Source organism: Opisthocomus hoazin, chromosome 1 (genome assembly GCF_030867145.1).
Source record: "Opisthocomus hoazin isolate bOpiHoa1 chromosome 1, bOpiHoa1.hap1, whole genome shotgun sequence".
Classification (NCBI taxonomy): Eukaryota; Metazoa; Chordata; class Aves; order Opisthocomiformes; family Opisthocomidae; genus Opisthocomus; species Opisthocomus hoazin.
Genome location: NC_134414.1, coordinates 116165987 through 116179631, shown reverse-complemented (window position 1 = coordinate 116179631; position 13645 = coordinate 116165987).

The window sequence follows — 13645 nt, the reverse complement described above, 5'->3', positions numbered from 1 at the left end:
TGCATACTCTGCTTCAAGTTCTGCTGACTTCGGTGAGTACATATGAAGTAAAATACCATTTATCATGAGTAAAGGTGACAAAATCAATCTTTTGGGCATGCTCTAATGCTTGTAGTGTCTGCAAATGCTGCAGGCACATTTCATAATGGGGACTCCCCAAGCAGAATGTTTTTATGTTTGAAAATGGGAAAAAGAGTTTCAGCTATTTCTTGCCTGCATCTCCCTTTGAGGAGACAGGGTGAGAAGATCTCAAATACAGCAGGGTAAAAGTGTGAGTGGCCAGCAAGGGGCAGGGACAAAACTACACCCCCTTAGTCTTCCAGTTGTCACTCCATCTTTGCTCCCTGTAGGTGATGCAAGCCGTATGGGATCAATGGTATATTGGCCATGCTGGTTCAGAGGCAGCCACTGTGATACAAACACAAGATTACTCCAACACATTTTCCAAAATGACTTCAGGAAAGGGATTGGGTTTTAACTAGTGCATACTGTGATGCAAACATAATAAGCTCTGTGCAACTTTGCTGCAGTTATAAACATCAACATAGTATAAACTGTGAAAAAAAATAAAATAAGGCATGCAGTTTCATGAACTTACACTTTCTTACATGTAAATAAGTCAGAAGGTCTGTAATAAGGAAAATAAAAATAGCGGTAAGAAAAAGAAGATTAAATACTTAAAATGATATTTCCTTTAAAATGCCAGAATGAAGTTGTTAATATCTTACCAAGGAGAGACGGGCAGGAATGTTCCTAGGAATGAGATCGTGAATTTTATCTGTGCTCTTTTGCTTCCTCTATTTAGGAAGAAATTTAATATTATTTTGCATCTGCTATTGCATGCAGTCTTTGTCCAATATGTTATCCTATACTGAAAGTAGGTTTATGACAAAGTTAAAGTATTCACAGAGAAATAAAAGATGCTCATATCCTTATTGTGGCTTTAATTCTAAGGAGACTAACCATGCATTTTTTGCAGTTGTTAAGGGCAGTTATCAATGCTAAATAATTTTGTGGTCGCTGAATATCACACTCTCTAGTACTGTCCAGGAAAAGAAAAGAAATGTAGTCTCACCAGATTTAAGTATATTTAGCGAAAATCAGGTTATAATTACATTACATGATTAAATGATTTAAAGCTCACTTTAGGACAGAAAATTCAGTGCTGGATAATAGCTCGATCCCAGTATTTTATCCTTTTCCTGTCTCCGGGCATAAGCCACTGCAGAAACTAGAAACCATTACAACAGGACAAAAGATCACCATTAAAAAGTTATTAGAAGGAGCAGGAACATCAGCAACATACTGGTGTTCTGTTTTTAAAAACAAATGACTCATTAATTCACAAAAACAACCCCATTACTGCAGTAACAAACTTAGTTTAGGTAAACGTCCCTATCAACATTATTCAAGCTCAAATTTGATTTAGTTTGGAAAAGGGATGAATAAAGCTCAGAGTAATGACAACCTATTAGACCATGCAGACCTTAATAATACATTTGAGAAAGTGTGCTGAGAAAGTGACATGAACATCAGCAGAGAAACCGAGAGCACAAGCTGCAGAATAATGGAGAATTTGTATCTGAAATCGTACCAGAGAAGGCAGAAGGAGAAACACAGACTAGAGGAGCGTGCAACTAACGATAAGTCAGAGAGAATAATCATATTAATGACTGTTTGCCTACATAGTTTCAGTTTGTTTCTCTATTCTATTTTTACTGAATCTGATTTCTATTCAAGTTCAATTAATAATAATGAGCCTAAAATTAATTTGCATTATCATTTACAATGAATGCTTTGATCATGTATGTAGTTGGAACTATAATGCATACATTACCATATTATGCAAATTGTGTTTTCAGCATCAGCTGCATCTGTATATCATTTCTCCTTGCCACGGGTTTACCCATTCTGTGCCTTGTTTCTTTGTGTACGGACCTGCAGACTGCTGGGAGCCGGGAGAATTTGGGGAGCCCACTACCAGGGGAGATACTGCTACGGGTGTGTCCTTTTTTTACGTTCTTTCTCTAAGCACTCAGCTTTGGAGTCGGATGGGGGAGAACTTTATTTTTACACAGATGGCTCGTTTTCTGTCCTTTATGGCTCTGCTATTATCTTAGCTAAATTACTCTATTGCATTGACCCCATACAGCAATGAGTTTTGTCTAGCATTCTTCCTTTTTGGACTGACCCCAAAGCAGGCAACTAAACATGCACAAAAGGCCCAAGTACTGCTTTGAGGTTTTTTGTGTTTAACACAAGAGTATCTCCTGTAGGACTCCTAAGTGTTTGCAGCATAAATCAGATGAGAATCTGACCTAAAAAGGAAGCATAGTTAGTACTGTGATGTACATAAAGATCTGATTTTTAAGTCAAACTTATACATTCATGACACTAAACATGCTGGGAGAAATGTTGCATATCAGTGGTTAATGGAACCACTCAATGCTATCTCAGCTGGCTGTACTTTTTGCCAACGGCCGAGTTTCGTGAGCAGTGAGCAAGCTCAGAAGTATCAGTAGCTTACATTTGTATAGTGCCTTTCATCTCGTGAAACACTGTCTTGCTTTACAAGCTGATACAGAGACCATATAATGATTGTTTCATCTACTACGGCGCTGGAACTTTGTGGTGAAACACAGGAAGAATTTAGTGGCCTACAACAACATAGCTGTTTCAGAGAGGAAATGAAGAGTATAGTATCCATTTGAAGCAAAGTGGGAATGTCGGAAGGGAGAATGTATTTTTTGGACATGGCATTTGGCCAGGTCATCAGAGTTAGCACACTTTACAGATACAATTACTGCAGTGGGATCTTTAATGACCGCAAGTGGTCAGAACTTTGCTTTAACATGTCATCCAAAAGATGCACTTGGGTCACACGTTGCCTCTTCTCATCATGCTGACTCATGGGCTGACAAACAGATGAGGGGATCCTCTTCATTCATTTATTTATCTCCCTTTTAGTTAGAGCCCTAGGTACCTCTCAAAAATGAACCAAACAGCCAAACAATATAAAAATAAAATTTCAAGCGCAGTTTCCAATCTCATGAAAACTTTGCATGAAAACCTATCCCTCCAGCCAAGCTAAAGATCGTATAACTTCAGATCCCTCCTCCCACAGCTAAATGACTTCAGAGTCTGCCTACAGGCTTGAGCCTTGCAAAGAGACGATGGTAAAATTCCTCTGGTGAGGTCACTAGGCCCTCCGAAGATGATTCACTCTGCCATTTTACTGCGCTTAATTTGTTTGACAGGAGATCACAGCAGTGCCTGAGGAAAGGGAAGGGGAGGAGTGGGACCACCTTTTTTGTTGCCAGCGAGCTGTTGGGTTGGATCATCCTTGCTTTTGAAACATCCTCCCTAAGAACTGGGTCTATTTTCGCTACCACTTACCTTCCCAGGACACGCTGGGATGTGACACATCCAGTATCTTTCGGGTAAAGGAATTCAGCTTGGTGCTATCTGGTGAATGACCAGCACTAGGCATTGACAGAATGAGGTATTCTTAGGAGTCTTCAGCAAAGCGTTAACCTGATTAAACCCCTAAAAACTGACAGATGTAAAACACAAGAGCATATTAATATTGTCAACAAAATGCAGTTCTTAGTCACTCAAACAAAAATGTCATATATTTATTGCTCAGTATGCAATTAAAGATGATCTGATCACCCTCCAAGCAGAGAAATGACAAAAAATCGGGTGAGCAAACATCTTTGGTTTATCCTCTGCATGTATGCAGATGCTGATACTGAGAAGAGTGAAGAATCATTTTAATTCTGCATAGATAGAGAGGTTGCTCTTGGCAGAATAGATTAACGTACCTGCCTATACAAGCATAGAGGAAGAAGTAAGAAGGGAAGCAGATTAGTATTCTGCTGCACAGAAAAATTCGAATATGATTTTTGGATTGGCAACTGGACTAATAATAATCACTGTAATAAACCAGGGGCTTTATATCTCTGATATGCAGTACTAGCTAACAGATAGTTACTTCTTAGGAATAATGAGCCGGATTCTTCATTACTCATCACCTTATGTAATTATTGTGATGAGTTCAAAGTAAGTGCTACCAAATCAAATTTTTTTCCTTCCATGTTGTGTTTATCTTGGATTGGTCATAATGATGACTCCCAGTGTAGACAATGAAGAATCCGGCTTAGTATGTCTATTTTCTATGTGAAAATAAGGAGAACATAAAAGATCTAATTAACAAGAACAATAACTTGGACATTATGTGTTATTTAAAGGTTAGCTACTTAAATGTTGCTGTAGCTAACCCTGTGGTTAATAAACCCAAAGAGAAAGAGGAATGGACTAAAAAAGGCAACCTGGCTTAACACCAAATAATACTTTTTCTTCTTTCATAATGATTTATTAGCAGTTGTGTTGGTAAAAGAAGGCACAGCAGTACTGAATCGTATTAGGACAAGTAACCTACAACCACCGTAGTAATTTAAAACTCAAAACATCTGCTCAAGAAACGCCTCAAATCTGAGAATTTTTTGTATTGGACTATTTGGTTTTAGTTTAATTTTTTTTTATAGTACTGTGACTTTTCATAGCTGAAGTGAAGATAATCAAGATAAATTTTGAAAATAACCTAGTTATGTGGAAAAGGTCAATAGAAAGTCGTGTTAAGGTCTGGTTCTTATGAAGATATCCTGTCTGTATTGTCAAAATGGATTAACATTATAACGCAATATAGCCTGTCACTTGGAACAAAAATAGATGTTAACACAAAGATATTTGCCACAATTAAAATCGGGTTTTGGCTTAGACTGTGAAAGCGAGAAAATATTACAACACTATTAGCTCTCCTCTTTATTTATATTTTTCTGGCAAAGGTCACAAGAAGGTGCTGATCTACACAGATGTAGAAATTTTTGTTGTTAGCATGTGGGCCGGATTTTTGCTTCTGAGAATAACGATTGGTGGATTTAAAACTCTAATTCTTTAAGGGGAATGTGAATAACAGAAAGCAGTATTCCTTCTGAATTCTTACGATATGAACTACATTCAGCTTTTAAAGGTAATGTGGCTTCCAGCACCCTACGCACTATCACTGAACTGGGAATGGAGAGTGAAGGAATTGCCTGTATGCTTCTGTAACCATCTGTTTTCCAGGATTACTGACTGTGTAAATAAAACAAGTTACTTTAAAAACATGAACAGTCCTGGGCTCACTTGTTTGTCTTCCATCCCAAAACTGTACAAAGTGAACCTCCTCTCAGGGAAGTAAGAACAAAAGATTTAGTGATTTCCCACAACGTCTCATCCATTGAGCACGCAAATATATGAAGAATGGCTGAGTTTGAGCCTGACAGTTTCCAGGGAGCTTCACTGTGATTGTGTCATCAGCAGTATGAGTAGCAACAGGGCAGAGATCTTGGTCTTAAAAATCCTTGTAAATATTCTTACACGGTCAAGACCCACCCATAGTTAGGCCAACAGTTACCAATGACCAAAGAAACTTGATCGAGGAATAAAAGACCCCTTGCATTTCAAAATACACACAGGCCCTTTAATTGGACAAAATGGAAGCTGGGAAAGAGTGCTAGCTCAGCTTATGGCCACACTGTGAAGGATTTTGGTGTCCTCATGTTTGTGAGGGCTTTTGCCTTGAGTGATTTCAATCCTTGAAAAGACATACCTGTGACTGAAGTGATCCAAGACATAAATCTGGCAGGACAAAATATGCCATGTAGGATAACCCTCAATATCCTCTACGTAAATTAGAAACTAGAAGCTATCTGAGCCACCAGGCTTAAAATGCTTCCCATGTGTTTTCAGCTGTTGCTGCTTATAAACTATTTGCTGTTGGAAATATGAAGTACCATAGTTTTCTGTACTCACTAGCCATTTCTTTCTGGATGACTACCTGAAATTGTAACAGTCTCAAAAGCATCCCAAATGCATCTTCATACTATGCCAAAAGGTTAACCAAAAAATCAACTTTTCATCCTGTCTCAATCCGGGAAGAAGCCAGTGCAAATCGTAGTGATGATGCCTAACCCAGTGAGAAGCCTGATCAGTGTGTCAAGCTGGGGGTTGATGTTAACAACGACTGTCAGAGCGCAAAAATACAGACTTGCTTTTCTGACTGCTTAACTGAAAAAACTGCAAAAACTTTTAAATGTCTGATTTGCGAGAACTAGAACTTCTGTAATTTTCCAGTGACATAAAAACTGTTAGTACCCTCTGAAATACATTAGCAGCTTCAGTAATTAGTAGGCATAGACATTTCTTGTCAGCTCTGCAGACCATATCCTCAGCTGGTGTAAATCAATGACACTCCAACACGGGGACTGCATTACTTTACACACCTTGAAATAGATATGCATACTAATTATTGCCTTACCCATTACCACTGTTGTCAGATCAGACACCTGATTTACACCAGATGAGTTTGTTCCATATATTTAGAAGTTTCTGCACATTCCTCAAAGGATCTGTAGTGGTGAATAATCTTTCCAAATAAGCCAGGGACATGCTCTCCGTTATCTATCAAATCAATGTTCAATAAGGTGACACCATTATACATAAATCATGACTGCAATTATTAAATCAAGCTGAGTTTGTATTGCTTTTCTTTCACTGTTGGGTAGAATTAACCGCGCGAGCACATGAGAACAGGCATGCTGCGATCCTTGGAGCTGGAAGGAGTTAAAAGCCCCACCCGAGCTCTCAGAACCTAACCTTTGGAGCATGCAGCTGATAATGCGAAACAGAACATAATGCCCCGGAGGAGATACATCTGGAGGTCAGCTCAGTCAGATACTGTGGAATCGTTCCAACAAAGCAATCAAATATCTAGCAAAACCTGTTAAAAAAAAAATCACATCTTTGGTATATAGACATCCAACCTAAGCTAGATAAGGGTAGAAAAGCCTGATTTCATTTTCGTACCCCTGTCAGGCAACCTAAGCGCTGAATTTTCCCTCCACAAACACAAAGTGAGGTTTCTAACTGAAGCTTATTAAGGCTTAGCTTGTCTAACCCAAGCATAATAAATTCATGTGTCAAGATCGCAGTTGATTGTTCATCAGAGAAAAATGAGACAAGATAATCCACTTTGCTGAAAGCGTAATGCTTTAGGAATGTTACAAACTACTGCAAATGTTTAACTCCCCCGTGCCTCACATCGCTGGTTATATAACAAAACACCCATTCAGGGGCTGATCCTTATCTCTCACTTGCGTAAGGCCATGTCTAGACGAGGATTTGAAGGTGTGTTGTTTGAAAGTGTTAGCAGAGTGGTCTAGCCGGCAGATCAGGACCCCCCTCGCCCCCCCCCCAGCCCCGCAGTGACTTTCACGCATGTGGAAGGGGTGAAGTGTGGGTCCCTTTCCTTCAGTTTTTGGCTCAATTAATTTAGCAGCTGAGGGTGATTTGTCCACACTGGAGTCAGAATGGGACTTCAGAGGCGTGAGGCAGGAAAGGCTCATCTCTCTGCCCAGTCCTAGTCTAGAGCTTTTGATGGGCCTAAGGCTTTGTGTGTCAAGGGGTTTTCAGCATTATTTCCAGTGTATCTACCTGCATGCCACATACATGATATATATAGGTATCTTATGTAATATTGGATGGTACTTTGCCTTTGCCTTTGTGAGGCCTGTGGTAGAGATAGGGGATGACTTTCCAGTGATGGTCAACTCTTTGACAGCATCTCCTTTACAGAAAAATGGTTCCAATGTCAATTTCCTGTTCCACTTTACCTACCTGGGCATAATATTTTTATTTCTTTCTTACTCCCATTTCCAACCAGCTTGACCCAGCCACCCACTGCTACTGCACATACACCTCCAGTTGTTGGGAGAAGCATCCAGTGGAAGAGCAGGAAGATTTACACAGCTCTGTAACATGCCAACTGGATGAGAAGAAGCCATCCCACTCAATTTCTTTTAAAGCATTGCCATGAATTTACAGTCTTTGGTTCCTCCATCTCTGGTTTGCCCCTATACATTTCAGCAGCAGCAGCATATGGCGATAGTCAGAATCTTAAGAGACCCACCACATGTCCGTCTGTGGCTTGGTGCATGTGATGTTATTACTCTCACGAGCAAGTTCTAAGAGCAACGACACTTTTAATGCTTACATGCTTTATATATTTCCCATTTTCCTTGTTTTTTTCCTAAGGAGACCTAACTATTTCAAAATTGCTTTTGTAGATTATTTTATTGTCACTTTAAGTTCAATGTGTATCTCTCAGGATTCATCCAAAGAACTATTTTATTTATAGCTAATATTCTAATGTGGTTTTAAAACTTTTAAAGATACATTTCCAGTAGATGAAGGTAAAAGATTGTGCCTTTGTAAATATGCAGTTTTTCTTTTTATAATCACAGTTAGTTTTGTTTTCATTTTTATAAAACAAGAAGTAGGGAATAAAAGAACTGGGTAAAGTTTAAACCATGTTCTGAGGAAAATCAGTTAAGCGATCAAACTGCTGATGAGAAATGTGAGGAGAAATCCTGCCCTACTGAAATCCATGAGAAGGTAATTATTTTACTGCTGCCAGGAATTTACCCCCTGTGCTTTATAAACTAAATACATACGGATATGTAGATACACGTGCACATATATGTGCTTTTCTTCTTTAATAAAGCAAGAGTTGCTAGGCCAGTTGTGATAGATCTTTTTGTAATGGAGCTTTCATTCTATATATACACACTTTAAATCTGGTATAATAACCAGTGGTTTACAGTGTTGTTAGGAAAGTTGAAGCAGCTATTAAGAAATACAGTCTGCTGTCGTATCTGAAACATATCAGCTCTTGGTAGAAATATACTTTTAATAAAGAGAGGTGCTTTAGAAGTTTCTGTCTTGGTATAGGCCTAAGTTCAGCAAGTTAAGTTCAATCACACATCTGACTTCCAGCCTTTCAGTACACAATAGAGTTTTAATGTTTAAACTTAGTTGCATGTTTGAGTATGTTACTGAATGGGAGCCAGAGTCAAACATCTTTCATTTAAGATGAAAATTTCTGCTTTAAGTTTTCTTCCTTGAACTCTGGCTCCAATTCACGAATGCAGTGGGGATGTTCAGGTTCCTGCATGGAGCCCAGTGGGAACGTCAGCAGTTCTGCTTCACTGCCGAGTATCAATAGTGCTCGGAGATCAGAGCTCAGAGCGAGCACTTAGGAGGGGCAACCTTGTCAGTCAGCACTTGAGTACTTTGCTCTGTTCTTGACCAGCCCATGCAATTCTCATTGCCCTCAAGGTAAGATGAGTGGGTGGATCATGGAAGTGCACAAACAGCCTTCAGGATAATAATTCAACTCCTCTCCTTTTACCTTGAAGCAGTATATTTCCACACACAATCAAGGTGCATAAGACAATATTCAATTTAAAGAGGTGTTCAGAATAGGACGGGTTGTATTTAAAAAGAAGAGAGCAGTGTGCCTTTTATAAATAATGCAGTGGCTTGCAGCCATAAGACAAGCGCTGGATTTAAAGACAAATGGTGCAGAATTCCTGGCCTCTCTGCAGGATACTCTGTGAGTAGAAGCTCAGGAAGTGACCGAGCAGACGGAGAGGTAGGTACCGCTCCTAAGCTCGTGCTCTCCCTGAGTACAAGGGCTGCTTCTGCTCACACCACAAGCCTTGCCAAAGTGATGTTAGACTGGGAGTGGGCTCCAGCAGAGGCTCTTCTGTCCTTGTACTGGCCATTGGAAAGAGCTGGGCTTCCAGGGGAGGTGGCACTGCGCTCTTGGCAGGAGTGCCACAGTGCCTGCACTCCCGGAGAAGCTGGGCAGGGACCCTGCCTCCCCAGTGAGGAGCCTATCTTCAAGGCACGATACAGCCCTTCCTCTGAGCCGGGGCTGCAGAATTCCTGACCTTCAGCACGAGGAAAACCACAAGATAACAGAAAAGTATTAGGAGACCTATACATTGAAGGTTCTCATATCTCTCTCTAACTTACGGAAATACTTAAAGGAAAAATATCACAGCTTGTCACAACTTTTGTGTTCCTCTTTCAATTACAGTAGCTGACAAACATGTAAAAGCTAAAAGTGAGTAACTACTTCAGTGTAGTGTAACACTCTTTACAAAAAGATCACTTCAAATCTGATTCTGCCTGTTGCACTTATCGGTTATGCTGCACGTCTCATACTGGCCATTTGTCTTTGACGTCCGTGTCCTCAATCTATCTATTGACATGTCGACAGGTAGGACAGATGGAAAATATGAAGACAAAAATCTTACTACAAATAACAACTTAGTCCATTATGTTCACTGCTAAAATATTTATACGAGAAGTTTAATGTGCTTTTTTTAATAGTAACATTAAAGAATTCATCTGTAATTAAATGTGATATATAAATCATGCTGTTTGCTAGAGCTATTGACTGCGCTTTTCTCATTCTGCCAAACTTAATATAAAATTAATTGTTAATTTTCAAAGCTGAGCTTTTTCACCAGTGTGTGTGCTGGTTGTTTAGATCTGAGTCAGTAAGGTATTAACACCACGACATAGATTTCTTCTTCTATTGTCATAAAGACGTTCTAGTCAAAACATGACCCTTTTTAATAAAATTGACTGTATATCACGGACAACGTTAAATACTCAAAAGATTTTTACCAGTCTTGCAGTCGATATAAACTCTCTGTTTTCCTCACACTTGTCTTAGCAAACAGTGGGCCCAAATCCTCAGCAGGCACAGCCAGAGCTCACACAGCTGTACATCTTGCATCTGTGGTAGATGTAACCCGTGTCTATATATTTCCTCCTTGAATAAACTGTTGTGTATTGAGAATACTAAACATAATCCAAGTTATTCTGGGGACTAGTCAAGGTTTATCTAGTATTAACAGTTATTTGACCTTCCTGGGCAGAGCAAGAAGAAAATGCTCTTTTACATACTCTTATGCAAACGTCTTAAATATTAAATGAACTGCACACAAAACTTCTCTTGTGTGAAGGACCGATAATGCTTTGGACCTCACTCTAAATCTAGGTCATTTTGACCTTGTGTAAATGAAATCTTGCATTTCACCAATTTTTCACATGCTTGTTCTGTCCTGAACAAAACCTCAGAATCAAACAAGCACCAGCTTCAATGTAGAGGATGATTAACTTAAGGAGTTCTTGGCTTCTTCTTCAAGAAGGTTAACATGACCTTGAATGACAGGAAAATATTATGGATTTGATTGTTGAATCTTATGTGGAGTGTTGTTATAAGAAGTTCACTTGAAAACATTATTTAAAAGCCTTAACAAACAGACATTTCTCTTTCACTGCTTTCTTGAAGTTATTAGTCCATCTACAAACTGAAAATAATCATTCGGTTGGCTCTTTGCTACCTTAGTGATACTCAGCCAAATTCACGCACGTATTTCCCGTTTGCTTCAGTAAGAGTTTTATCGATGGCAGCGCTATAAATTCTACCTCTACCTTCTTTCTAATTGGTACCAACATCAACTGTTAAAAGATGTCCTTGGAAAATCAAGAGGCCAGGAAGCAAAGATACACAGCTGAACTCAGTTCTCCATTGCACATATGGCTATCTATTAATTTCTGTGAGCTTATGCCACATCAGGGCTTTCTTCTTTCCTTGTTAAAGTCAGCAGTAAAAAATATTTTAACATGGACAGGGCAAATTGAGGCACATAAGCGAAAGTGAAGTCAAGTCTTGTCTGAAGAATTCCCACTTAGGACTTACAGCCTCACACAGTGGTCACTGAAGCATTTCTAAAGGTCATTGTCTTATATGATCTTTTCATAATTGTTAGCGGAATGAAGGCATCTTTATTCTGCCCTGCTTACTGGCAATGCTTATATAAAAGTGGATTATTCACAGCTCCTTTCCTTTTGAAAATGGGCATTATTTTTTTAGGGAGAAATAAAGCACACCCAGTGCGAACCAAACTGAAAACAATCAGTGGAGGTTTACATGCTAGGCAAACAGTGCCGTGTATATTTTCCAGCTGTAATTTGTATAGAAGGTCTGCCTATTTTGAAGAGCAGTGCCATCAGTTTAGGGAAAAAAGGTCTCAGAAGTTAAATTCTATTGATAATGGAAGAGCAGGAGTCATTCCAAATCATGGTAATGCCCTTAAATATGTCAGTTGCCGTTCTAGTCACATGGTGTATACTTGCAGCTCTTTGTTGAGCAAAGACATTCTCATTGTATTGCTGCTCTAGGAAAACATGCTTCTTAATATAGCTGCATCTAAGTATGATGTCCTTTCAGTTGAAAAGTGGAAAAGCAGTCAGATTTTTTAGTCCACATCTATTTTTCTAAACCTCTGATAAGAACCTTCTTCACATTTTTCCTAACCTCATGCATACACTGCTGAATTCCTCATTAGAGAGAAAATGAAAATTTTCTTTTTGACTTTCTCAAGCTGACATTAAGAAAACAACCTCTTTGACCTGGATATATCAGAGTGTTTGACACTATTAATAGTCTGTCAACATTGTTATGGATGTTGTTGTCAAATATATTCATGTTGTGATAGTATTGATGAGCACCGGCTATAGCTGAGAGCCCCATTGTGCACTGAAAATCTATCTCAGATACTCAAAGAAGTTCTCTATTACAATCTGCCAGGGTGCATAAAAACCTCTCCTAAGAAAGTAAATACTTACACTAGGGAGAAAACACAAGTGGTAGAAGAAGGACAAATTAAATAAAGGATTAGAAGAAAGAGAAGACAGATATTGCAGTAGAGAGAGAAAAAACTGAAGTGTAAACAAAATTAATCCAATTGGTCTACAGGGAAGCAGGGAAGAGAAATAAAACCTCAGCGGTTGGCTTGTTCAGACTGGCTAAGTTTCAAGTTGGTGAATAGTTCTAGTTCTAATGAAGTCAATAACACAGCCCACATCCTCATAGCTATGCATTTACACAAGTCCATTGCGGGACTGATGAATTTTGCACGTTTCAGAAGGTGTTCTAGTGTTCTCAAAATGAATCCTTTGAAAATAAAACAGATGTGTAGATAGACCAGAGGTAGAGAGCTAGATGCATTTTTGTGTGTCTCATAATAATTTTGATGTAATCAAGCTGACTTTTCAAGTCAAAATTGTTCAAATGTTCATACACATGTTCATACATATTCCATGTAAAGAATGCATTTACAATTTTTATGTGGTGGTTACCTCATAAGAGAATATTTGATTAAAATGTGCCTGTTGAGAGGGAGGATGCTACTAGAGTCACTGTCTGAAAGTTGTTCATGTAGGTCTACTTGCAGATGTGATATATCAGGCCAGTTCTCAGGAGCAAAGTGGCTGTTTTCAGAAGCAGATTGACTGTTTTCAACAAATTTGCTTGAAACGCTTAAGAAAATAAACATTTTGGATATGAAGGCATGTTAGCAGGACTGCAATTTTGAATAATTTTTAAGAAACAACATTACCCATGTTAGCACACTCATCTCGCTATTGCCAGCCTAGTTTCTTCTCAGCCAAATGAAAAAAGTTTGGAGGCTGCAGTTTGAAATTTGGCACCTGTGACAGTATGTGTTGGAGACAGCAGGTCTTGATTCCTTCCATGTAATAGGAACGCCTAACTTTTCTGTAGCCAATATTCGTTTCATTTGCCTGCAAACTGTATAAAGATGAATCATTTGTGAACATTCCTGCACTGAAGCACCTGCTAGCAGCTTTCAGATTTGAAACCAGAAGGGGTTTTCTTTAA